Source organism: Felis catus, chromosome F2 (assembly GCF_018350175.1).
Source record: "Felis catus isolate Fca126 chromosome F2, F.catus_Fca126_mat1.0, whole genome shotgun sequence".
NCBI classification, from domain to species: Eukaryota; Metazoa; Chordata; class Mammalia; order Carnivora; family Felidae; genus Felis; species Felis catus.
In genome coordinates, this window is record NC_058385.1 from 68,644,668 (window position 1) to 68,671,259 (window position 26,592).

Below are 26,592 nucleotides of genomic sequence, written 5' to 3' on the forward strand. Positions count from 1 at the left end.
GATGTCATTAAGATCTTCCTTGGTTCTGGTGGGAAAATTGGGGCAATTGCTACAGAGGTCAGAGAAACCATGTTTTCTCAATGGATGTAGTGCTCTCCAAATGGATCAAAATTGATTACATGTCTGAAGAGTTCTTGAGATTAAGGGGAAAAAAAAGTATGCAAAGAGATTTTCTTTTCCTTGACATTGGAAGGAAAGAAAATTTGTGAAGAGGGTTACCAACCTCAAAATGTCATGTATAAATAATGCTTCTGAACCTCCCAAGGAGAAAAACTCCAGGCCAGAAAATAATTACAAAGATTCAGGAACTACATTGCTCAACTGTATCATTCAATGTTTTCTGGCTAAGGCAGGAAATTCCTTTATGGGGGCACAGAGGAGAAAAAAAACAAGTGTTCCTCAATGTTTGGTTAAATGTCACCTTAATAAAAATATTTTTGAAAACACAAATTTCTTTATCAGAACTAATTAGAGAAGACACAGATAAAAAAACATTGGAGAAACCAAAACAAAAATTACACACTTTAAAACTTTGTAATTCAAATTCTGCTTGCATTTTCCTTATCCTGTTCTATTTTGAGAAATTTACCTAATTCCCTGAGCCTTTCTGTCTTCACCAATAAAAGAGGGATAATATGGACCTGGTATGGTTTTGAAAAATAATTATAGACTAATACATATTTATTTTGGAAAATAAACTGGAATAATGAAAATCTAAATCTATAAAATTCCATCTCCACCATCTTTTCCCATCAGAATAAAGTTTACTCACCTAACATTTGATGGAGTACCTTACTCATGCTAGATGTTCTATCACTATTTGTTGAATGAATGAGTAAATAGTCTTACGTCTCTGAATTGGAGCAGTAGATAGGCACCAGGCTGTGGATGGTTTGAAGCCCACGCTGAAGAGCCCTTATTTCGATCTGACAAATGTTTTCATAAGATTTGATATGATCATGTGGAATTGGGAGCTAAGTGTTTGGAGATTTGCACGATTCATGCTGGGTGTTTCCACGTATCTGGATAGTTTCTTATCTTACTGACAAAACAAGTCTATAATCTGGACACTGTTACCCACTATCCTTCCTAGTGAGGGAACTGAGGCTAACAATAGTTAAATACCTTTTGAAACCTCCCCCAGCTACCGAGTATTACCGTGATTTTCAAACCAAAGTTTATATGACTACAAAGTCTCTTTTCCATCTGTTAAGTCATACCTCCTTTCCAGATAGAAAAAAAAAAAGTCACACTTCTTAGTATTACACTCAAGGTTCCCCACACTATTCAGTACTGGGATGACAATGAAAAACCAATCATGACCTTCAAACGGCTTTTTTTTTTCCAATAAAGCTGTCTCTGTTCCTTATCTCTTCCTTCCCCTTGCTGATGTTGGAATTGATGTCTATTTTCCTTTGTTTCTAATATTTTGTATGTATACAAATTTATTTTTATATTTTAGTATTATATATTGTATATAAAATATATCTCTAATTGTTACATAATTGACATATAACATTATTTTAGTTTCAGGTGCACAACACGATGATTCAATATATGTGTATATTGCAAGATGATCACTGCGATATATTTGGTTCACATCCATCAACACACATGGTTACAATTTTTTTGTGTACTTTATATATTATCATCATAAAATCTTTGGTGCATAGAAAAGGACCTCAGGATTTGCAGCAGAATTATGTTGTTTGACTTTTCTCCAGTAGCCCAGTAGCATCCTTTCAATCCTCCTTGTCTGAGAGCCTGAGATTTTCAAGGAGTCATAGGTATGGAATCCAAGTCAGCACTGGGGCAGGAATGAACAGATTATTCTTTTTTTTAATGTTTATTTAGTTAAAAAATTTTTAATGTTTTTATTTATTTTGAGACACACACACACACACACACACACAGCACGATCTGGGGAGGGGCAGAGAGAGAGGGAGACACAGAATCTAAAGCAGACTCTAGGCTCTGAGATGTCAGCCCAGAACCCGATGTGGGGCTCGAACTCATGAACCTGGAGATCATGACCTGAGCTGAAGTCGGGTGTTTAACTTACTGAGCCACCTAGGCGCCCCAATGTTTATTTTTGAGAGAGAGAGAGAGAGAGAGAGAGAGAGAGAGAGAGAGAGAATGAGGGGGAAGGGGCAGACAGAGAGGGAGACACAGAATCTGAAGCTGGCTCCAGACTCTGAGCTCTCAGCACAAAGTTTGATGCAGGGATTGAACTCATGAACCACGAGATCATGACCCAAGCTGAAGTCAGATGCCTAACCAACTGAACCACTTAGGCACCCCTGAGCAGATTATTCTTGAGAGAACAATCCTGTTTCTTCTAACCTCAGGCTCCAAACTCCACCATGGAATCAGTCTTCTAATTCCCTCCTCCTCCTGCCTCCTCTTTCTCCAAAGAGGCGGGAGACCTCTTTAGAGAATACAGAAGCTAATTGGTTCTTTCAGCAGATCAAATTATCTGGATAAGTTCACGGGGCAATGTATGAATGGAAGTGAAAGATAATAACCAAGAGCACTGGGTTATAATAAAATGAGAAGAAATTAGATGAAAAGAGCACCGTGTAACTAGAAAAGTGGAATCGCCTTCTATATGGGGTTGACAGCGTCTTTTCTTCTGGAGTCAAAATAGAACAGAACAAATCACGAAAGAGCTTCCATGTAAGGCAGTCCTGAGTGTGACATTGGCAAATACGTTGACCTCTTCAGTTCCCTAATTTCTATGGCTCCGAGAGCGAACATTCCCCGCTGCCTCACCGAAAAAGAGATGTCTCTTAATGATATTACTGAATGCTGACCTTTTCAAGAAAAAGAAGCCCAGTTATTAATTAAAAAGAGAGAGAGAGAGAGAGAGTAACTGCAGTGTCAGCTCGAATTTGAACCTGGAGATCAAACACCCAGTTTCAAGGCTGTGACAGGAGTTCCCTCAGACATGTGCAGGTTCAACGTGTGTTTCATAGAAGAACAACTTCCTTCTGGTCTCAGGGCTCAGATTTGTTACACTGGCAGTAATAGTCATGAAGACTTCAATTCCATAATTTGTGCTTGCTGTCATCTTCACTGCCACCCGGTATACTAAAAATATTATTAGGCGTTGTGTTTTGAATTTAGAAATAAAAAAGCGTGCAGCATTTCCATATGGTGTATTGCACTTTGAAAATGGTCTATATACTACAAATGGAGTAAGGGATTCTTTTTATTTTTAAATTTTTAAAGTTTATTTATTTTGAGAGAGAGAGAAAGAGTGCACAGGAGGGGGAGAGAGAGAGAGAGACAGAATCTCTGCCAGCACAGAGCCTGATGTGGGCCTCAAACTCACGGACTGTGAGATCACGACCTGAACCGAAACCAAGAGTTGGACGCTTAACTGGCTGCCCCACGCAGAGGCCCCTAAGTTATTCTTTTTAATGGAGGGAGGACTAAAGTATATGATGTGTGTGTGTCTGCTCTGTGAAGACTGATCCGGTCTGAGAGATGGGCGTTTTAAATTCTCATCCATACCCAGCCAAGATTAGAGTTAGCTATGTGATTTGAGGCAGGTCAGCTCATTTTTATTTATCTCAGATTCCTGATTTATAAAATTAGGGGCCTCTCATCTAAGAGCCTGTGGTAAGCCGAATAATGGTCCTCCAAAGATGTCTGTGTCCTAATTTCTAGCATCTGCATATGTTAGGCTCCGTGGAAAGGGGAATTAAGGTTGCAGGTGAAATTAAGGTTGCTAATCAGCAAACCTCGAGACGAGGGGAGTAGCCTGGATTATTGGGGTGGGCCCAATGTCATCGTAAGAGCCCTTATATGTGGAGGAAGGAAGCAGAAGATAGAGAACCGGAGAAAAGTCAGTGTGAGAAGGACCTTGCTGGCTTCAAAGTTGGAGGAAAGGGCCACTAGTCAGGACCCGTGTAGCTCTTGCAGTAGGTGGAAAACGCAAGGACAGGGATTCTCCCCTCGAGCTCCCAGAGGGAATGCAGCCCTGTGGACACCTGATCTTAGCCCTGCCTTCTCCTTTCACGCTTCTGCCCTCCAGAACTATAAGATAATACATGTGTGTTGTTTTAAGCTATTAAGTTTGTAGTAATTTGTTACAGTAGAAATTTAGAGCCCTTTGAGAGCCACTTGTTATGCAGCTGATATGAAGTTTTCTGGGTGAGCATCCGGGAATCTTAGCTTTCCCCATTCATTTCCTTACACTGACTGGCAGATCTGCCCTCACGAGGGCTAATTGGCAAATTGTGCAATCAGGTGGATGTGTGATAGCCTTCAATTTAGGGGAAGCAAATTAACTTTGGGCAGGCAGTTAGGGCTTCAAAGCAAAGTGGCATCCTGGCCCTTTTCCACTGTCACTGGCAAGCCAAATAGGAGTGGTTTGCTCTAAAGATCCAGGCCTCGTGTGGGTGTGCTGACAGCAGAGGGTACAAAAGAGAAAAGGAGAACTTCCCTGATTTTTCACCGTATCGTTAGTAAATAATGATTGACTTACATCTTATTTTCCGAACCAAATGCCACTAATTGTTTCCTTTTATCTCATTGTGTTGGCTAATCATGCCTTAAATGTTCTGCTAAATAATAGGGGTGATAGTAGGTAACCGTGTATTTCTCCTAACTTTAGTGGACAAGATGATACAGCCTATAGTGTTTCCCATTAAATACGATGTCAGTTCGGGGGGCAAGGTACTTATTATTATGTTAAAGGTGTATCTACCAATTTATATTTTATTTGATGTTTTAACACGAATGGGTGTTGAATTTTGTCAAATATATTTCTCATCAGGGGGGATGTTGCAAAATTTTTCTACATAGTTCTATTAATACGATAGACTGCATTCATCAATTTCTAATGGAGTTTGTCATTTAGGAGTGTGCTAGAAGACAAATAAACAAGTAAAGTGTATGTCACATGGTGATTGATTCTGGAAATGGAGGCAAATCATGGCTTGCAGGTGGGGAAGAGTAGGGATGCACATACTTTATGTGCAATAAATGCTAAACTCATTTTTTCCTTTATTCAATAAATGTTTGGAGATCCACAGTTTTTGGACATCCACATTCATTGAATTTATATTCAACAGACATTGTGAGTACCCTGGTATACTTAGTCTGTGCCAGGGATGTAATTTGCAAACAGGAATAAGATAAAATGTCCGCCTTCAAGGGCTCCCTGGATGGTATGGAAGGACCTATTTGAAGGAACAACAATCCAGGATACGTTTCAAAAACCAATAGGAGAAAGATGCACACCACCTTTCCATGCAGGAATATTCTTGGACTGTCAAAATTCACTACCTCTTGTCACTCTGCTTGAAGATATGTCCAGGATAGCCAGAGGGGAGATTAACTGATCCAGAAGTCACATGCATTTAAAGATAAGAAAGGATATGTTTGTTTGTTCACCAAGACATGTCAGTTACATATTAGACTTGTCTTCTTCATGTCCCCCAATGTCTGTTCTGGAGCTGTGGTAGACACTTGCTTTGACTGCCTTACTCCTTAGCTGTATACATTTCTCAAGGGAAGATGGAGAGAATTGTAATCCATCTTCTAAATCTATGGAACGTGTTTCCACAAATCCAGCATCGAGGGAAGATTCACAGACATCTACCTACAGTAATTTGTGACCTACTGGCACTGGTCTGCAGCAACTAGGTGCTCTCTATGTTAAAGGAAGACAACACTAATGGTCTTCCTGGTCAGTTGGCAGTATTCATTGTTTTCCCTTTCTAAACAGGTGGTGCAAATCTCTACATTCATTTAACACCATTCCAAAAGACGAGTGAGTCATTTCTCTCTCATTTTTCAGGATAGCACCAAAATAATCTATTTTCTGTGTTGGATTCAGAGAAGCCTGCCTTTCTTGGACAGTGGAACAGTGGCTTTCACATACTGACATCTGGCCGGTCACTTTTAGGGGTTATTTTTCCTTGTTATTGGCTGTCACTGCCTTTCTGACTCTTTCTTTAGCATAATTGACTCAAAGTATGACCTTGACTCCTCCCCAGCTTTACTATCCCTCTCATAGCTTAGACCCGGCATGAGCAATATATCCTTTCAGACAAGTTTTCTCTTTTTCCATTTCTATTTTAAAATTGCAAATAGCTAGCAGCCCCTCATGAAGCAGGTCCCAAGTTTCCATTAAAAAGAATCAAGAAATAAGAAGAAAAAGATGAGAAAACCAATATTAGGTGAGCTAGATGGATGAACATTAACCATCATAGTTCACTCTGTGTCGTGGACCTTCTGCTGATCTCCTCTTACAGAGGAGCGCATGCTTAAAAATGTAGGGGTCAACTCATTCCACCATACGTACCAAGCAGGATTGTGAATAGCTACTCCTATAATACATTTATTAATTCCTTGTTATTTATGAAGCATCAATCGTGTGCCATGTAATCTAGGTGGTGCGGATAAAGCAGGTAGTAAGACAAAAGAAATAAACTACGCCTTCATGGTGGTTACATTCTAATTATGGGATAACACAACAAATAACAAATAAGTATCAGTGATGTGGGGAAAAATAAACATGATAAGGGGGAAAGGAAATGTTGAGAGTTAGTCTTTTTATTTAAAGCTATCAGGGGATTTCTGAGGGTGTGAGTATGGGGATGTTTCTGATGGATGGTGCAGCAAACCATAGATCCTTAATGTGGGGGCTTGGTTCAGATGCTCAGGAAATAGCAATAAAGAAAAGGCAAGGTTGGTAGGATTGAGATCATCGAGGCACAGACAGCTGGATTGTAGAGAGTGCGAGTTCATTGTAAGGGCTTGACTTTTACTTTCAGTGAGATCGGAAGCCACTGGAGAGTGTTGAGAAGAATGCTATCATCCTGCTTACCTTTTCCAGTGGTGACCCCAGCTGCTGTGTGATGAAGGAACAGCAGAGAGATGGGCAAGAACAGAAGCAAAGAGGCTCTTCCTACATGGAGAATTATGGCAGCTGGCATAGCAGGCATGGTAGTGAGAGGGCTGCAGACTTTAGAAACATCTTTAAGGGTTAAGCCAGAAGAACTCGCTGACAGATTGCATATAGAATATAAAAGAAACAAACGAAAAAGAAGCCAAGGGTATTCTAAGGTATTTTGATCAAGCACTTAGATGAATGAAAATGTCATTGTTATGAACTGAATTGTGTCCTCCCAAAAGTCATATGTTGAAGCCCTAACCTAACCCTCACTGTGTGGCTGTATTGGAATCAGGGCCTTAAAGAAGATGATTAAGGCTAGCTAATGAGGTCATAAGAGTGGAGTCTTCATCCCAAAGGGCTGGTGTCCTTTGAAAAGAGGAAAAGGCTTTGTTTCTGCCATGTGTGGACACAGTGAGAATGCAGCCATCTATAAGCCAGAAAGAAGGCCCTCACCAGAAATCAAATCAGTTGACACTTTGATCTTGGACTTCCCAGCCTCTGGAACTGTGAGAGATAAATTTCTGTCATTCAAAGTACCTAGTCTATGATATTTTGTACGGTAACCTGAGCAGATGAATTTAGTCAGTAACCAAGAAGTAGAAGGGTATTTTTTCGGTCAGATATGAGGGAGAAAATAGTTGAGATGTATATGGTTTGATATTGACTATTAAAGTAAAGATACTGTACAGGCAGTTGGATAAATGACTCTGCCAGTCAGGGGAGGACTCAGGGTAGATATAAAAACTTATATGTGTATAAATTGTATTTAAATTCATGAGACTAGTGATACTAGGGTGTGAATGTCTATGGAGAAGAGAAAAATTCTGTGCACTGAGCACTGCATCACTTCAACACTAAGAAGTCAGTAACATGAGGACCAATGCAAAGGGACAGTGAGGGACACCAACCTGAGAAGAGAACTAGAAGGCAGAGCTCTCTAGAAGGCAATTAAAGAAGCGTTTCAACAAGGAGACCTTACCAACTGTGTCAAATTCTGCAGATGTCAGATAAAATGAAGATTAACGGTTGATCTCTGGATTTGCCACGGTGGAGGAAGCTCACTGGTACGTTATCATGAATGGTTTAGTGCAGTGTTGGGATGCAGTCTGAAGGGAGTGGATAAATGGCATGGAACGGAAGATTAAAGACAAAGAGTAGAGACTACTCTGTTGCGGTATGACATAGAGGGGTCAACGTCCATTGGACGGGGTGCATAGCCATTCTGAGATTAAAGGCCTAGTGAGACAGGACATGCCGGGGATGACAGATGTTCATAAATTCCATTCATTTAAAGTAAAAAACAAAACAAAAGAAGAAACACGTAATAGAATGGAGAGCATACCCCTATGTCCTCTTCCTGTCTAAATGTAGGCGGATTCCACGGAATGAATGGCTGCTCTACCTGGGAAACACTGGAAGCTAAAAACACTGACCTGTCCAGTTGGTATGGATGTGAGAAGGGTGAACGGCCAGAGCTCCAAAAATTCATCTACCCTGCCTGTTGGCAGACAGCGACACTTGACAGCTCTCAAAACCCTATCTCATTTGAGTACAGAGGACAGCCGATGTACATGACAAAATAATAGAGCATAAGAATGAGGAGAAAATCCTGGAGACTATGAGAAAGATAGATCTGAGAATTACCTACTGCTGGACTCGGAATGAAATGTGTGGACTCTGTTTGGAATCCTAGAATGCAGAGAGAAGGCTCTAGGAGGGAGGCACAGAATGCCATTAGGATAGAATAAGCTGACTGGGAACTCTAAGAAAATAAATCGCCAAGGGGAGGCAGAGGATGTAAAGAAGGACCACAGGAAATGCAAATGATATGGGGTCAAACGCTATCATGGAGAAAGTGAAAGCCAAGCTGAAAGTATAAAATGTGAGCTCGGATATGTGGAAATAAGCTTTCCAAAAACAATGACAAGCTTCCCAGAAATATTGAAGAAAAGGACAAACGGATGGAAAACAAAGGCTGTCGACATTGAGGACAAGATTGGAAACGTAGCTTGGCAAATGTTCTGAAACACTGATCATCAAAGACTTAAGAAAAGCATCCTGAACTGAATTCCTCCCCGCACCCACCCCCCGCCGACCCCTGTATTCGGACTGAAAAAAGTCTGATCAAAATTGATGTGAGGGGATGCGTCTAAATTTCTGAATTGTCATGTGAGATATAAGCTTTATTATCAGATATCAAAGTGTATTATGATACATAATAATGAAGCAAGTCTAAAACTGTCCCAGAAATGGATACATAGATCTCGATCAATAGAATAGGATAAAGAGGGGCGCCTGGGTGGCTCAGTGGGTTAAGTGTCTGACTTTGGCTCATGTCATGGTCTCATGGTTCCTGAGTTCAAGCCCCATGTCAGGCTCTGTGCTGACAGCTCGGAGCCTGGAGCCTGCTTCGGATCCTGTGTCTCCCCCTCACTCTCTGCCCTTCCTCTGCCTGTGTTCTCTCTCTCTCTCTCTCTCTCTCTCTCTCTCTCTCTCTCTCTCTTTCTCTCTCTCTCTCTCTCTCTCTCTCTCTCTCTCTCAAAAGTAAATAAACATTTAAAAAAATAGGATAAAGAACTCAGGAAAAGACCCACAAATATGCAAAAATATGGTATATGACAGAGGGGACATTAAAACCAATGAGGAAAGAGTAGACTAATTCAATAATGTTGTTTTAATAATTTGTTAGGAACATACAGAAATGCTATAATTCTACTTTACACGATACCCAAAAATATATTCTGGGTTAATTAATGACTTGATGTGTAAAGTAAATTTTAAAAATGTTTGAAGACAGTATTGTGACCTTAAGGAGAAGGGAAGAAGACGCCACAATACCCAAGTCACTAAATAAAAAAGGAAACAGTGACTATTTTCAAATTTTATACCTTTTTTTCCAGAAAACATTATAAAAATGACAAGCAGGAGACTTGGAGGTGTCAGTAACACATAACTGACAAGTATTTTGTATCCTGAATAAAAAACCATAAAAATTCATAAGAAAAAAGCAACCAAAAAGAAAAAAAAATGAATAGGTAATGCACAGGTAAAACAAAACCTTAATGGACGAGAAACTAATTGGAAAAGATGCCCCACTTGCTAATAACGAGGGAAGTAAAACTAAAACCTTAAAACCCATCATGAGATACATTTTACATGCAGCAGACAAGCAAAAATGAAACATTCTGACAAAACCAAGTGTTCACAGGGACATAAATGAAGTTGGAAAATACACCTGCTCTGGGGATGTAAATTGCTGCTGTTATTTTGGGAAGAAGTCAGTACCGTCTACAAACAAACAAACAAACAAAAAATCAAAGTCTCCGTAAAGTCAAACCTATGGCTCAATAATTCCATTCTGAGTTTTGGACTCTGGATGCCCTTAGACAAGTAAACATGTACAAGAATCTTTACAGCCACACTGTCTGCAATGGTAAGAAGAGAACTGAATGACCATTTACAGGAGAATGATTACATTAGTTGTGTTCTATTCAATACTACTTTTAAGTTATTCAAATGAAGATACATACATGAGTATGAATAATCTCAAAAAGCATAATGTTGAGCGAAACAAGCAAGTGGTCTGTAGAGTGTATCATTTTCATAAGGCTTAAAAACATGCAAAGCACAAATACATAGTTTATGGATATGTATTGCGTGTATATATGTATAGATATACACATACGTACATACACACAGATATATGTATAGTAAAGTGTACGTGTAGTAAGCTTTAAATGTGTGGAAAGATAAATACTCAATTGCAGATGGTAATTTACTCTGGTGGTTATAGAGAAACCTTCATTTGTCTTCATAAACTTTTATTTCATAAGCAAGGGGAGGCACATTGGTGTCTTTATGGTTGTTCATACCATTTGCAAGCATGAGATATTTAAAACAATAATATATGACTACAACAATAATACCAATTTACATTTCCAGATTACTTTTGCAAACATTGTGAAGTATATACTGTAGGGGTGGGATAAAGGTGGAAGTGAATAAAATGTACTGACTTTCTATATCTTATTTTTATTTTTTTTTAATTTTTTAAAATCTTTATTTATTTTTGAGAGAGAGACAGAGGAGGAGCAGAGAGAGAGGGAGACACAGAATCCGAAGCAGGCTCCAGGCTCTGAGCTGTCAGCACAGAGCCCGATGCGGGGCTCGAACCCACAAAGTGCGAGATCATGACCTGAGCTGAAGTTGGATGCTCAACCGGCTGAGCCACCCAGGTGCCCCAATATATCTTATATTTTAGAAATAAAGTATAGCACTGATAGAGAAATAGAGCTTAAGAGGCATTTTTTAAAAAAATTTGGCAATTTGTATGTGTAGAATTACAAAAAGAAGACATATCAATGCTCCAAACACTGGGAAAATAAAAGCAAACGAAACTTTGTTCTTCTAGAAAAACACACATAGAAGGGCAAAAAGAAGCACAAAAGAGAATAATAGAAAAAACATCAACCACAGCAACTGAACAGAAAATCGTTCAACTGGGACATCCAATACTTGCCCTGTTTGGATTAAGAATTTTTTCTGGGGTTTAGAAATCTGAACCTCAAAATATGTATTATGTGTTTCAGTGATTCTGCCTTAGTGTACATTTAGGATTTAAAAATGAAAATAGATTTAAGAAGGATATTTGGCGTAGAAAAACTTGTATTTTACCTAAATATGTCTTGCCCATCCATTAAAGAATGAAAATATCTGTTACAGCTTTGCTTCTGGGTTGATCTACATGTATGTAAAACTTTTTTGAAGAAAAAAAAAAGAACATAAATGCAGTCTCTTATCAATATTTGCGATAAAAGAATAGAACCTCAAATGTGCACTAATTCTCCTAAAAAGGAAACTTAGTATCATGCAATAATATTAAAATGACACATTAAATAAGAAGCAGTGGAAAAATAACTTAGCAGAATGACAGCTTGACAGGCAGTAAAACCTAGTGGTTAAGATCGGAAATACCAAAGCTGGTCTGTCTGTGTTTGAATCTCAGCTCTGTTACTGGCCAGTTTATAACCTCGGCAAACTACTTAATAACTATTCTGTGCCTAGTTTGCTCATCTGTAAAATAAGAGGCCAGATGCAGTATTCAAAATACTCACTTGCTAGTAAAGTAACTGAAATTGCTATTTAAAGAAGTACAGACATTCAAATATATTCTCTTCTATTTTCTAAATATGCACATGGAGTATAAAGTGTTACTAAGTAAAACGTTACAGAGTAAATTCTTTATCAGATCATTGTATTAATTCCCAAAACAGTTGTTAATGTTTAAAAATTGTTATTGTGACCTTTTGTTTAACTGAGCTGTCACTATTTAAGGGAAACTCCTGTCGAGCCATAATTTGACATAGGAACTGAATCAAAATTTCCCAACAGCCCGATCGATTACATTGTCATTCGGTCCTTGGAACCTAGCGCTTCGCTGCAGCCAGAAGGTGGCCGGACGCAGCGCCTGTAAGGCATAACCAGGTATTCACTTAGATGTTGATGCATCCTATATTGCTTGAACCTTGGTCCATGCTGACAATGACAGCTGGTTTTTCCACCTGGTCAGATGTGCCTGCCAGTGGTGTGCTTCCCAGGGGCAGCAAGCAGGTCCTGAAGATACCCCTGCCATCACACCCATCCCTGTAGCCCTAGTTGGGCTCAACAGCCATCTTGTCTCCTGCCTCCCAGCGTCACTTCCAGGTCCCATTACCCATCTCTCCCCCTACTGCTGAGGGACATCATTTGGTGACCTGTGGTCTCAATAATTAAAGAGCTGCTCTTTACCACTCAATATGAATAGATTGCAGTGTTTCTCTGACTCTTATGGTGACAGTATTGAAGCTTCTAGGACCTTATTGGATCTTTGTGAGGATTACACAAGTCAGTTCAGGTAAAGCTCTTAGAACAGTACCTCGCCCAGAACGACCACTCAATTAATGCTGTTATTAGCTAAATTTATTTTAACATTTTTAGAAGTTCCACGAGGGTGCAACAAATTCTTAATAGAAAAAAAAAATCCCACTTAGTGTGAAATCCTTGCCCTAGCTGTAACTTTGTTGATCAAATTTCTCTTCCAGGGTGTACTGCCTGAGTATCTGTAGTTCAGTGACACATGATATTTATTTTGTGAAACTTAGGATATTTTCAATATCATATGACAAACAGAATGGTTGTCAGCGTATCAGTTGTTTACCCTCGTAGACAGGGTCAGCTGGCTGACTGGGAGCTGTGGTCGCTGCCTACGCCCAGCATCACGGAAGAGGATAGTACTACCCGTCCCCAGCCCAGGTCGAGATCAAAACACACAATCTGAAGTATGGTTTCTACTGAATGTGTTTCGCTTTCACACCACCATAACGTGGAAAAATCATAAGTCGAACTGACATTGAGTTGGGGACTGTCTGCACTCAGATTGTGTTCATAACAACAACAATGACAAGTATGTAGCAAACTTCTATTTCAGCATTGATTTCTGTAAGAGACATTCTTAATGGACGTACAAAAGTGAAAGACGGAGTTGATTTTAGCAAAGTTAAAAATGTGGTGGGAATGTAGATCAAGAGAAATCTAGAGTAGCAATTTTAGTAGAGCACAGGACAGACTTTAATGGCAGGGTATAATCAGTGACCAAGAACAACACTGCTTACTAGGAAAAACAATAATAGATCCAGAAGACAGATCAGCAAATATATGCATGCAGCTACATATATAAACCCAAAATACATTAGAGCGACAAGTGAGAGATTAACGTAGCGATTAATTTTGTACTGGAGATTTTAACAGATCACTCTCAGAAATTGACAGAACAGACAAAAACAAGCAGGATCGTAGATTTGTGTGAGTTGATTAATGAGAACAATTCAGAGATACACAGAGAACTTTCTGCAACAATTGGAACAGTCACAAAAATCTATCATACCAGACCACGAATATATCTTTATTGTTTTTATGCATAGTGTATTTTCTTTTTTGAAATTTATTTAAATTCCAGTTAGTTAACATGCAAGGTAGTATCATTTTCAGGTGTACATGTAACACCTGATGCTCATCACAAGTGCCCCCCATAATTCCCATCACCTATTTCACCCACCTCCCTACCCATCTCCCCTCTGGTAAACATCAGTATGTTCTCTGTAATTAAGAGTATGTGGGCAGGGATGGGGGGAATCTATCTCCCTAAAAATGCAAGTAATGAGAGAGTCTATTTGCTTCTGCCCCTGCACCATGTAGGTACTTTCAACAAAAAACCAGTAGTATTTTTCCAGTAGTATTTTTTACAACTTGTGGCTCTAGGCATGTCCTCACATGTAACTCATGTGTGCTCTCCCCAGGGGCAGCTGTGGTGGGGCCCCGTGCAAAATGAAAATGTGAGATTCTTTGCGTAAAAATTAAGAATTGTACTGATAATTGATAGAAGGAGGGGCTTAGGGGGATGGATAAAATGGGTGAGGGGGAGAGGGAGGTACAGGCTTCCCGTTATGGAATGAGTGAGTCATGGGGATGAACTGTATAGACCAGGGAATATAGTTAATGGTAGTGTAATAGTGTTGTATGGTGACAGATGGTAGCTATACTTGTGAGTACAGCGTAACACCTAGAGTTGTCAAACCAAGAAAGAGACCCTTAACTACAGAGAACCAACTGATGGTTACCAGAGGGCCGATGGTTGGGAAGATGGCAGAAACAGGTGATGGGGATTCAGGAGTGCACTTGCGATGAGCACCGGGTGAGGTATGCATGCAACAGTTGAATCACTATATTGCACACCTGAAGCTAACATAACACCGTATGTTAATGATATGGGAACTAAAATAAAATAATACAAAATAACAATATAGAGTTGCTGAATCACTATGTTGTACACCTGAAACTAATGTGACATTGTCAGCCCTACTCAAAGAAAAAGAAAATGAAATAAAATAAAATGACATTTCCTTTCTCTTTGTCTTCTCCAGCACTTGATATTAATAAACTTTAGTTTTTTGTCAGTATAGTGAATATAAAAGATTTAAGTATTCTCTTAACTTACACATCTCTGGTTACTAATGAGATTGGGCATCTTTTCATTGTCAGTTTCTAATAGTTTCCCCATTTAACCCATCCCTCACCCCCCTCCCCGCTGGCAAACATCAGTTATTACCCTGTATTTATAGCTACAATTCTGCTTTTTGTTTGAATGGCTAGAGTTAAAAAGGCAAGAAATAGCAAGTGTCAGCCAGGATGTGGAGAAAAAGGAACCCTTTTGCAGCGCTGGGAATGTAAACTGGTGCAGCCACTGGGGAAAACAGTACAGAGGTTCCTCAAAAAGTTAAAAATGGAAATACCATATTATCCAATAATCCTACTACTGGGTATTTACCCAAAGATGATGGGAACACTAACTTGAAAAGATACATGTACCTGCTATGTTTACTGCAGCATTATTTACATTATTTATAACAGCTAAGATGCATAAACAACCTAAGAGTGTATCTGAAATGCGTGGATACAGAAGATGTGGTGTATAAACAATGAAATATTACTCGGCCACAGAAAGGACAACATTCTGCCATTTGAGACAACATGGATGGACCCGGAAAATATTATCCTAAGTGAAGTAAGTCAGACAGAGGAAGACAAATACTGTAGGATTTCACTTATACGTGGGGTCTAAAAAATAAAAAATAAAAAAAAAGAATTTACTCACACTCTTAAGAGTATAAACTGAAGTGGCTGTTAGGAGAACCATCTGACAATAGAAGTTCATATTAAAACGAGGAACAACTATGTGCCCCCTGCAGGATCTCACTCCTAAACATATATGCACCTTGGAGAAGGTATAACATAGGAACAGAAGGGCACATGCACAAGGATATAATTTAAGCATTGCTGTTTGCAAAGAGCTGAGATGACCTAGGTATTATCCTTAGAGGAAAATGTGCATGTATTGTAGTCCCTGGCTTGGTAGCATACTACGTATTGGCCAGATGAAATGAGCTATATCCACAATAAAGCAACGATACCTAAATAAAGCAATAAAGTAACGATACTTAAAGGGAGAGGAGAATGTGATTGTAAGCCTGATAATATTTGCTGAAAATTCAAGCAAGAACTTGCATATGTTATGGATACTTTTTAAAATATATACATACATAGGAAAGATACATATTAGATATTGCATGGGGCATACTTAGACTAAATGTGTATCTTGAAAACAATTGTTACTTATCTTAAATTTGAATGTAAGTGGGCATCCTGCATTTTATCTGGCAGCCCTAACATGGAGAGAAACAGTAACATAGTAAGAAAATAAGAAAGGGGGCGCCTGGGTGGCTCAGTCGGTTAAGTGTCTGACTTCGGCTCCATCTGACTTCAGCTCAGGTCATGATCTCCTGGTTCATGAGTTCGAGCCCTGCATCAGGCTCTCTGTGGTCAACACAGAGCCTGCTTCGGATCCTCTGTCTCCCTCTCTCTCTGTCCCTCTCCTGCTCTCTCTCCCTCTCTCTCTCAAAAATAAATAAAAGCATTAAAAAAAAGAAAATAAGAAAGAAACGTCTTATACCAACAAACAATGGCTGTGTGCTATGCCTGAGAATTATTGCCAAAATAATAATAATAATAATAATAATAATAATAATAATTACTGCCAACTCAGTTCTGACATGGGAATTAAAAAAATATTTCAGCAAATAAATAATCAAATTATATAATTTTAGGTATATTATTTTAGTGTACAAATTGTAGGTTGAAAGTATCTTACAAAATCGTGGCAGAAAATGCTTCTATTATGTCAAGTAGTTTAACATGTGGAGAAAAATGATCTGTCCTTGGTTTTATTTGCTTGGAAGAAACAAATTGCCTGCTGAGATAGTCATATTCCACTCTAAGCTACTCACCACAACGTTCTTCTTGAGCACCTCTATTAAATATTAAACACAAAGGTTATTTTAGCCTACCAGAAATATAACCTTATTAAATAAGCACCATTTGTTATTCTACAGATTGTGTGTGTTTATTAGAATTTGATTATTTAAGGGGCACCTGGGTGGCTCAATTGGATGAACGTCTGACTCTTGGTTTCAGCTCAGGTCATGATCTTGGCTCAAGTCATGATCTCATGGGTCTGCGGGATCAAGCCCTGTGTGAAGGCTCTGTCCTGATGGCATAGAGCCTGGTTGGGATTGTCTCTCTCCTTTCTCTCTGCCCCTCCCTCACTCTCTGTCATGCTCTCTCTCTCTCAAAATAAATAAACTTGAAAAAAATTTAGAATTCAATTATTTATGGGGCACCTGGGTGGCTCAGTTCGTTGAGCATCTGACTTCGGCTCAGGTCATGATCTCAAAGCTCGTGAGTTCAAGCCCCACGTCAAGCTCTGTGCTGACAGCTTGGAGCCTGGAGCCTACCTCAGATTCTGTCTCTGTCTCTCTGCTTCTCCCCTGCTCACACTCTTTCTCTCGCTCTCGCTCAAATATAAAATAAAACAAAAAGAATAGCATTCAATTATTTAAGCTTTAAAAAATGTTTTTAATGCTTATTTCTTTTCTTTCTTTCTTTCTTTCTTTCTTTCTTTCTTTCTTTCTTTCTTTCTTTCTTTCTTTCTTTCTCTCTTTCTTTTTGAGAGAGAGAGAGAGAATATAAGCAGGGGAGGGGCAGGGAGAGAGGGAAACACAGAATCTGAAGCAGGCTCCAGGCTCTAAGTTGTCAGCACAGGGCCTGATGTGGGGCTTGAGCTCATGGACCCCGACATCATGACCTGAGCCAAAGTCGGACGCTCAACCGACTGAGCCACCCAGGTGCCCCTCAATTATTTAAGCTTTAAACAACTGTCCTAGTAATGCTTATTGCTGTCAGTTACTTAAACCTTCCTTCTATTCAGGAAAAAGGAAATTTAGATCACCTGATCTGCTTTATTTCTTTACGAATAATTGCCAACAAAATGAAAGGGTTGCTGTACCCAATTTCAATCTAACATGATGCCAAGTTTTGTTTCTTCAGTAAAATAATGTAGACCAGTGGAGATCTTTTCCTCTACCGTTTAGGTAGTATCTCTACATAATTGTTAAGGAACCTCCAGCATGCCAAAATGAAGTGTTATTGTAGTCACTCTGCATGACGAGGAAGGACCTCATCCCATAATTTGGTTCGGATGTTGAGAATGAGGATACCGCATATGCCCCTAGCGGGTAGACAAAGGTTTATTTATTACTCGCGTAATGCGGCTCTCTGGGGAGCAGGCCAGGAAGCCCAAGCTGGTCCAAAACTGGCTTGAGAGTATGGAAAGAAGTCTGGCTTGGGGTTTTTATGATATTTGGGTGTGTGTGTAGAGGTAAGGGCCCCCATGTCCAGGCCAGAGCTTGTGTGGCTTGAATTTGCCGTTCATGCCAAAGGAGAGAGAAAGGGGCTTTCTTATCAGTTTGGCCAGATGTGGGGCAGAAGGAAAGAAGAAGTGTGGCTTAATAGCAGTCAGCAATTGAACATCTAAATGGAGTCAGAATCTTTGCTACAAGTGCTAATAAAAGGAACAAATCTTACTGACTGAGGGAATATGATGGACTAGAATTTTATGTTATCACTTTGTATTATAAGCAGTTGAAATGTACAAAGTAACGCAATCACGAGTTAAAAATACAAATGACAGAAGAGTAGGCTAAACATGGCTCTGCACAAAAGGCCTAACGGAATTAGAATAATAGTATGATTATAAGAAATATGAGTATGCAGGGAAATACCAGTTAAATTACAAACCTTGTTAATTTTTAATAACGGTGCTTTATGTAGTATGTGGCAGATGCAATGGCGGTTTCTCAGAAGATTAGAGACACATTGTGTTATAATTCAAACTCAGAAAATTGCTTAGAAACTCTGACATGATCCACGACCTTTTTTTGTTGTTGCGATTTCAGATTAAACTGAGTGAGGATTTCAGACAAATGAAACTGAATAAAATCCAATCCAGCTTTGTTTTAACTTTTTGACATGCCTAGAATGATGTCATTCATTCTATAGCGTTCAAACTGTGAAGTAGCATGATCAGAATCTGGATGGTATTTGGAGATAGGCGAAACATTTCTGTTATTTTGGTTTTTGTTTTTTTAATTAGCCATACAGCACAGCTCAATCCTTGCCGAAAAGTATTCTTATAGTCACATCTTACTTCTCTCCTCCTTCCAGAGCCGCAACGACCTTCCACTGTTTCTCAAAACATTAGCCCCTCCCCCAAAATATGATGGAACATCCAGAGACACCCCCACCTCAACACCATACTGTTTTTCGCTTACTGAATGACACTGGATAAGACCCTCCTCCTTGCCTTCACCTCTGAGATGTTTCCTCTGTAAAATGTTAGGATTGGGCTCCTCTCTCTCTCTCTGCATACATACATATTAACTAGAGCCTCTTCCAGTTCTGAAATTCTAAGCTCCTTTACACTATGTCTCAGGTTTTCTAATTCAAGAAGAGGGAATTATGAGCTTGCATGTCTTATGCTTCTTGCTCATTCTCCAAACTTCATCTCTTTGCAAATGAGCCTCAGAGCAGGTAGACCAGAGCTCAATTATTTTGACTTCTTACAGCTTATCTTTATTTCTTTACACAAAAGAAAATCTGTATGTTACACATATATGAGGAAAAAAAAGCAAACAATCTGAAAAAAGAGATGAAAAGAAAAACCAGGAGTGACAGTGCAGTGAAGAAAAGTAAATCAAGGTAAGGAGATAAAGATAACCAGGAGAGGAATTTCTAAGATAATGGTCGGAAAAGGATTCTCCAGGGACACCTGGGAGGCTCAGCCAGTTAAGCACCTGACTCTCGGTGTTGGCTCAGGTCATGATCTCATGGTTCGTGGGATTGAGCCCCATGTTGGGCTCTGCGTTGACAACACGGAGCATACTTAGGATTCTGTCTGTCTCTCTGTCCCTCCCCCCACTTGCTCACTCTTTCTCTTTCTTGAAAATAAACATTAAAAAAAAACAGAAAATGATTCTCCAAAGTAGTGACTTTTGAGAAGCTCCTAAAAGGAGGAAGAGAATGCACTACTAAGTTGGAGAAATACCGTCATAGAGGCATAGTGTGTGCAAAATCCCCAGATGAGAGGAGACTTGGGCTGTTAAGATACTGACCAGGAGACCACTGAGACTGGAGGGCAGTGGCCCGGTGGCAATGATGAAGGGTCCTTAGCTTACCTTGAGGACTTTAGATTTTAGTCCTAAGTCTGGTGGGAAGTTATTTGGAGGATACTGAGCAGGGTCATGTTTTTACCTGGATTAGATATTTAAAAGATTCATATGGGGGCGCCTGGGTGGCGCAGTCGGTTAAGCGTCCGACTTCAGCCAGGTCATGATCTCGCGGTCCGTGAGTTCGAGCCCCGCGTCGGGCTCTGGGCTGATGGCTCAGAGCCTGGAGCCTGTTTCGGATTCTGTGTCTCCCTCTCTCTCTGCCCCTCCCCCGTTCATGCTCTGTCTCTGTCCCAGAAATAAATAAACGTTGAAAAAAAAAATAAATAAAAGATTCATATGTCCATTATGTAAAAAGTCTCCTGGCAGTGAAGTGAGAGTATAAGTAGGAAGGCCAGTTAAGGAGAGGTGACAGAGGGGGTAAGCAAGTAGACAACATTTTATGGCTAGATTGGGTACAGAATGAGAGAGAAAAAATAAATGCCAAAGATAGTGTCAAAGTTTGGGGCCTTAAATATTGGGAACTGGTGCCTTTTGCAGAGATGAGAAAAGACATGGGGGCTGCAGATGGGGTTGAGAGTTGGTTCAATTTGAGATGCCTATGAGAGAAACACCTGGAAATGTTGAACGAGCAGGTGGAAGTGAGAATCCAGATTTCAGGGCAAGGTAAAGGTGGACCTAAATTTGGGAGTGACTGAATTCACAGGTCTGGATGACATCATGTAGCAAAGTGAGTATACTAGAGAAAAAGCCCATGGAGTGGACCTGGGGACACACTGACATCTAGAGTTTGGGAAGGGAAGGCAATCTGACCAGAGAATTTCAAGATAGAAAAAAAAGATGTTAGTAGAAAAACTAATGCCAATGTCTATTTTAAGGACAGGGATATTCCAAAAGGCAGTTTTGCTAAAGGAAGAACCGAAAGCCTAGAAGTCCTAATAAAAAGCAAGTTTCAAGGAACTAGAAGAAGCAAATGAAGATTCCCAGCCCTCACTAAAGGTACTTGGGGTCACTTCTGAGGATGGCCTCCTGACCTCACAAATATGAACTGCTCTTCATTGGCTGGTAACCAATTATAGTGACACATATTTTCATTTTCCAAGGTCCCTTCATATCTCATCTCACTTTATTTTCACAGCAACTTTTATTGAGGAGACATGATAAATTTTTACTAGTCATTTTATAGATGAGAACATTGAGATTCAACAGTCAAGTGGTTTCTCCAAAGTTACATCACTAATTAACGATGATGTCAGCTCTGCAATAAGGTCTCTTGACTTTGCATCCCACTTACTCAAGCATTTCATTCATTCATTCATTCATTCATTCATTCATTCATTCATTTTAGAGAGAGAGCACACGAGTGGGGGAGAGGGACAGAGGGAAAGAGAAAATGCTAAGCAGGCTCTATGCTCAGGACAGAGCCCTATGTGGGGCTCGATCCCACAAGCTGCGGTCATGGGATAATGACCTGAGCCTAAATCAAGAGTCAGATGCTCAACCGAGCCACCCAGGCACCCCTTAAAGTTTATACTCACAATGTGTTTCCTCACAAACAGCATTTTAGACAGTAAGTTAAACATAAAAGACCAAAAATGCCGAGGAACTTTCTTCGTTATTTATCCATCCCATTTAGCATCCACAGATTTATCAACCCATTTATCAATTTAGTATATAATTTTTGAGCACCTACTGTGTATGCCAGGCACCATTTTCCATGGATATACAAAGAGGAAGATGGTCTTAACTAAGGGCTATTTTTTCATATTTTTGCTTGATATGCAATAATGGTAATTCAGATTACTTCTTTGTGATTTGTTAGTGTCTACATTGAGAAATAGTTTTAGATTTCATCAGGTGATTTAACTTCTCTAGAGTAACAAGTTCTAACTTATGGGGATAGAGATTTAGATTTTATTTCCTCATTTTATTTATTTATTTTTTTATATGAAATTTATTGACAAATTGGTTTCCATACAACACCCAGTGCTCATCCCAAAAGGTGCCCTCCTCAATACCCATCACCCACCCTCTCCTCCCTCTCACCCCCCATCAACCCTCAGTTTGTTCTCAGTTTTTAACAGTCTCTTATGCTTTGGCTCTCTCCCACTCTAACCTCTTTTTTTTTTTTTCCTTCCCCTCCCCCATGGGTTCCTGTTAAGTTTCTCAGGATCCACATAAGAGTGAAACCATATGGTATCTGTCTTTCTCTGTATGGCTTATTTCCCTTAGCATCACACTCTCCAGTTCCATCCACGTTGCTACAAAAGGCCATATTTCATTTTTTCTCATTGCCACGTAATATTCCATTGTGTATATAAACCACAATTTCTTTATCCATTCATCAGTTGATGGACATTTAGGCTCTTTCCATAATTTGGCTATTGTTGAGAGTGCTGCTATGAACATTGGGGTACAAGTGGCCCTATGCATCAGGACTCCTGTATCCCTTGGATAAATTCCTAGCAGTGCTATTGCTGGGTCATAGGGTAGGTCTATTTTTAATTTTCTGAGGAACCTCCACACTGCTTTCCAGAGCGGCTGCACCAATTTGCATTCCCACCAACAGTGCAAGAGGGTTCCCGTTTCTCCACATCTTCTCCAGCATCTATAGTCTCCTGATTTGTTCATTTTGGCCACTCTGACTGGCGTGAGGTGATACCTGAGTGTGGTTTTGATTTGTATTTCCCTGATAAGGAGCGACGCTGAACATCTTTTCATGTGCCTGTTGGCCATCCGGATGTCTTCTTTAGAGAAGTGTCTATTCATGTTTCCTGCCCATTTCTTCGCTGGGTTATTTGTTTTTCGGGTGTGGAGTTTGGTGAGCTCTTTATAGATTTTGGATACTAGCCCTTTGTCTGATATGTCATTTGCGAATATCTTTTCCCATTCCATTGGTTGCCTTTTAGTTTTGTTGGTTGTTTCCTTTGCTGTGCAGAAGCTTTTTATCTTCATAAGGTCCCAGTAATTCACTTTTGCTTTTAATTCCCTTGCCTTTGGGGATGTGTCGAGTAAGAGATTGCTACGGCTGAGGTCAGAGAGGTCTTTTCCTGCTTTCTCCTCTAAGGTTTTGATGGTTTCCTGTCTCACATTTAGGTCCTTTATCCATTTTGAGTTTATTTTTGTGAATGGTGTGAGAAAGTGGTCTAGTTTCAACCTTCTGCATGTTGCTGTCCAGTTCTCCCAGCACCATTTGTTAAAGAGGCTGTCTTTTTTCCATTGGATGTTCTTTCCTGCTTTGTCAAAGATGAGTTGGCCATACGTTTGTGGATCTAGTTCTGGGGTTTCTATTCTATTCCATTGGTCTATGTGTCTGTTTTTGTGCCAATACCATGCTGTCTTGATGATTACAGCTTTGTAGTAGAGGCTAAAGTCTGGGATTGTGATGCCTCCTGCTTTGGTCTTCTCCTTCAAAATTACTTTGGCTATTCGGGGCCTTTTGTGGTTCCATATGAATTTTAGGATTGCTTGTTCTAGTTTTGAGAAGAATGCTGGTGCAATTTTGATTGGGATTGCATTGAATGTGTAGATAGCTTTGGGTAGTATTGACATTTTGACAATATTTATTCTTCCAATCCATGAGCAGGGAATGTCTTTCCATTTCTTTAAATCTTCTTCAATTTCCTTCATAAGCTTTCTATAGTTTTCAGCATACAGATCCTTTACATCTTTGGTTAGATTTATTCCTAGGTATTTTATGCTTCTTGGTGCAATTGTGAATGGGATCAGTTTCTTTATTTGTCTTTCTGTTGCTTCATTGTTAGTGTATAAGAATGCAACTGATTTCTGTACATTGATTTTGTATCCTGCAACTTTGCTGAATTCATGTTTCAGTTCTAGCAGACTTTTGGTGGAGTCTATCGGATTTTCCATGTATAATATCATGTCATCTGCAAAAAGCAAAAGCTTGACTTCATCTTTGCCAATTTTGATGCCTTTGATTTCCTTTTGTTGTCTGATTGCTGATGCTAGAACTTCCAGCACTATGTTAAACAGCAGCGGTGAGAGTGGGCATCCTTGTCGTGTTCCTGATCTCAGGGAAAAAGCTCTCAGTTTTTCCCCGTTGAGGATGATGTTAGCTGTGGGCTTTTCATAAATGGCTTTTATGATCTTTAAGTATGTTCCTTCTATCCCGACTTTCTCAAGGGTTTTTATTAAGAAAGGGTGCTGGATTTTGTCAAAGGCCTTTTCTGCATCGATTGACAGGATCATATGGTTCTTCTCTTTTTTTGTGTGAATGTGATGTATCACGTTGATTGATTTGCGAATGTTGAACCAACCCTGCATCCCAGGAATGAATCCCACTTGATCATGGTGAATAATTCTTTTTATATGCCGTTGAATTCGAATGCTAGTATCTTATTGAGAATTTTTGCATCCATATTCATCAGGGATATTGGCCTGTAGTTCTCTTTTTTTACTGGGTCTCTGTCTGGTTTAGGAATCAAAGTAATACTGGCTTCATAGAATGAGTCTGGAAGTTTTCCTTCCCTTTCTATTTCTTGGAATAGCTTGAGAAGGATAGGTATTATCTCTGCTTTAAACGTCTGGTAGAACTCCCCTGGGAAGCCGTCTGGTCCTGGACTCTTATTTGTTGGGAGATTTTTGATAACCGATTCAATTTCTTCGCTGGTTATGGGTCTGTTCAAGCTTTCTATTTCCTCCTGATTGAGTTTTGGAAGAGTGTGGGTGTTCAGGAATTTGTCCATTTCTTCCAGGTTGTCCAATTTGTTGGCATATAATTTTTCATAGTATTCCCTGATAATTGTTTGTATCTCTGAGGGATTGGTTGTAATAATTCCATTTTCATTCATGATTTTATCTATTTGGGTCATCTCCCTTTTCTTTTTGAGAAGCCTGGCTAGAGGTTTGTCAATTTTGTTTATTTTTTCAAAAAACCAACTCTTGGTTTCATTGATCTGCTCTACAGTTTTTTTAGATTCTATATTGTTTATTTCTGCTCTGATCTTTATTATTTCTCTTCTTCTGCTGGGTTTAGGCTGCCTTTGCTGTTCTGCTTCTAGTTCCTTTAGGTGTGCTGTTAGATTTTGTATTTGGGATTTTTCTTGTTTCTTGAGATAGGCCTGGATTGCAATGTATTTTCCTCTCAGGACTGCCTTCGCTGCGTCCCAAAGCGTTTGGATTGTTGTATTTTCATTTTCGTCTGTTTCCATATATTTTTTAATTTCTTCTCTAATTGCCTGGTTGACCCACTCATTCGTTAGTAGGGTGTTCTTTAACCTCCATGCTTTTGGAGGTTTTCCAGACTTTTTTCTGTGGTTGATTTCAAGCTTCATAGCATTGTGGTCTGAAAGTATGCATGGTATAATTTCAATTCTTGTAAACTTATGAAGGGCTGTTTTGTGACCCAGTATATGATCTATCTTGGAGAATGTTCCATGTGCACTCGAGAAGAAAGTATATTCTGTTGCTTTGGGATGTAGAGTTCTAAATATATCGGTCAAGTCCATCTGATCCAATGTCTCATTCAGGGCCCTTGTTTCTTTATTGACCGTGTGTCTAGATGATCTATCCATTCTGTAAGTGGGGTGTTAAAGTCCCCTGCAATTACCACATTCTTATCAATAAGGTTGCTTATGTTTATGAGTAATTGTTTTATATATTTGGGGGCTCCGGTATTCGGCGCATAGACATTTATAATTGTTAGCTCTTCCTGATGGATAGACCCTGTAACTATTATATAATGTCCTTCTTCATCTCTTGTTACAGCCTTTAATTTAAAGGCTAGTTTGTCTGATATAAGTATGGCTACTCCAGCTTTCTTTTGGCTTCCAGTAGCATGATAAATAGTTCTCCATCCCCTCACTCTCAATCTAAAGGTGTCCTCAGGTCTAAAATGAGTCTCTTGTAGACAGCAAATAGATGGGTCTTGTTTTTTTATCCATTCTGATACCCTATGTCTTTTGGTTGGCGCATTTAATCCATTTACATTCAGTGTTATTATAGAAAGATACGGGTTTAGAGTCATTGTGATGTCTGTATGTTTTATGCTTGTAGTGATGTCTCTGGGACTTTGTCTCACAGGGTCCCCCTTAGGATCTCTTGTAGGGCTGGTTTAGTGGTGACGAATTCCTTCAGTTTTTCTTTGTTTGGGAAGACCTTTATCTCTCCTTCTATTCTAAATGACAGACTTGCTGGATAAAGGATTCTTGGCTGCATATTTTTTCTGTCTAGCACCCTGAAAATCTCGTGCCAATTCTTTCTGGCCTGCCAAGTTTCAAAAGAGAGATCAGTCACGAGTCTTATAGGTCTCCCTTTATATGTGAGGGCATGTTTACCCCTTGCTGCTTTCAGAATTTTCTCTTTATCCTTGTATTTTGCCAGTTTCACTATGATATGTCGTGCAGAAGATCGATTCAAGTTACGTCTGAAGGGAGTTCTCTGTGCCTCTTGGATTTCAATGCCTTTTTCCTTCCCCAGTTCAGGAAAGTTCTCAGCTATTATTTCTTCAAGTACCCCTTCAGCACCTTTCCCTCTCTCTTCCTCCTCTGGGATACCAATTATGCG

At 39.6% G+C, this 26,592-nt stretch overlaps 1 long non-coding RNA gene across 8 annotated transcripts in view; it reads right to left on the reverse strand.

The window, feature by feature from the left end:
• The window catches only part of LOC109496209, a 198,658-nt gene that overhangs the window by 13,163 nt on the left and 158,903 nt on the right, over nucleotides 1–26,592 (reverse strand). The gene's annotated exons all lie outside the window — the stretch shown is intronic.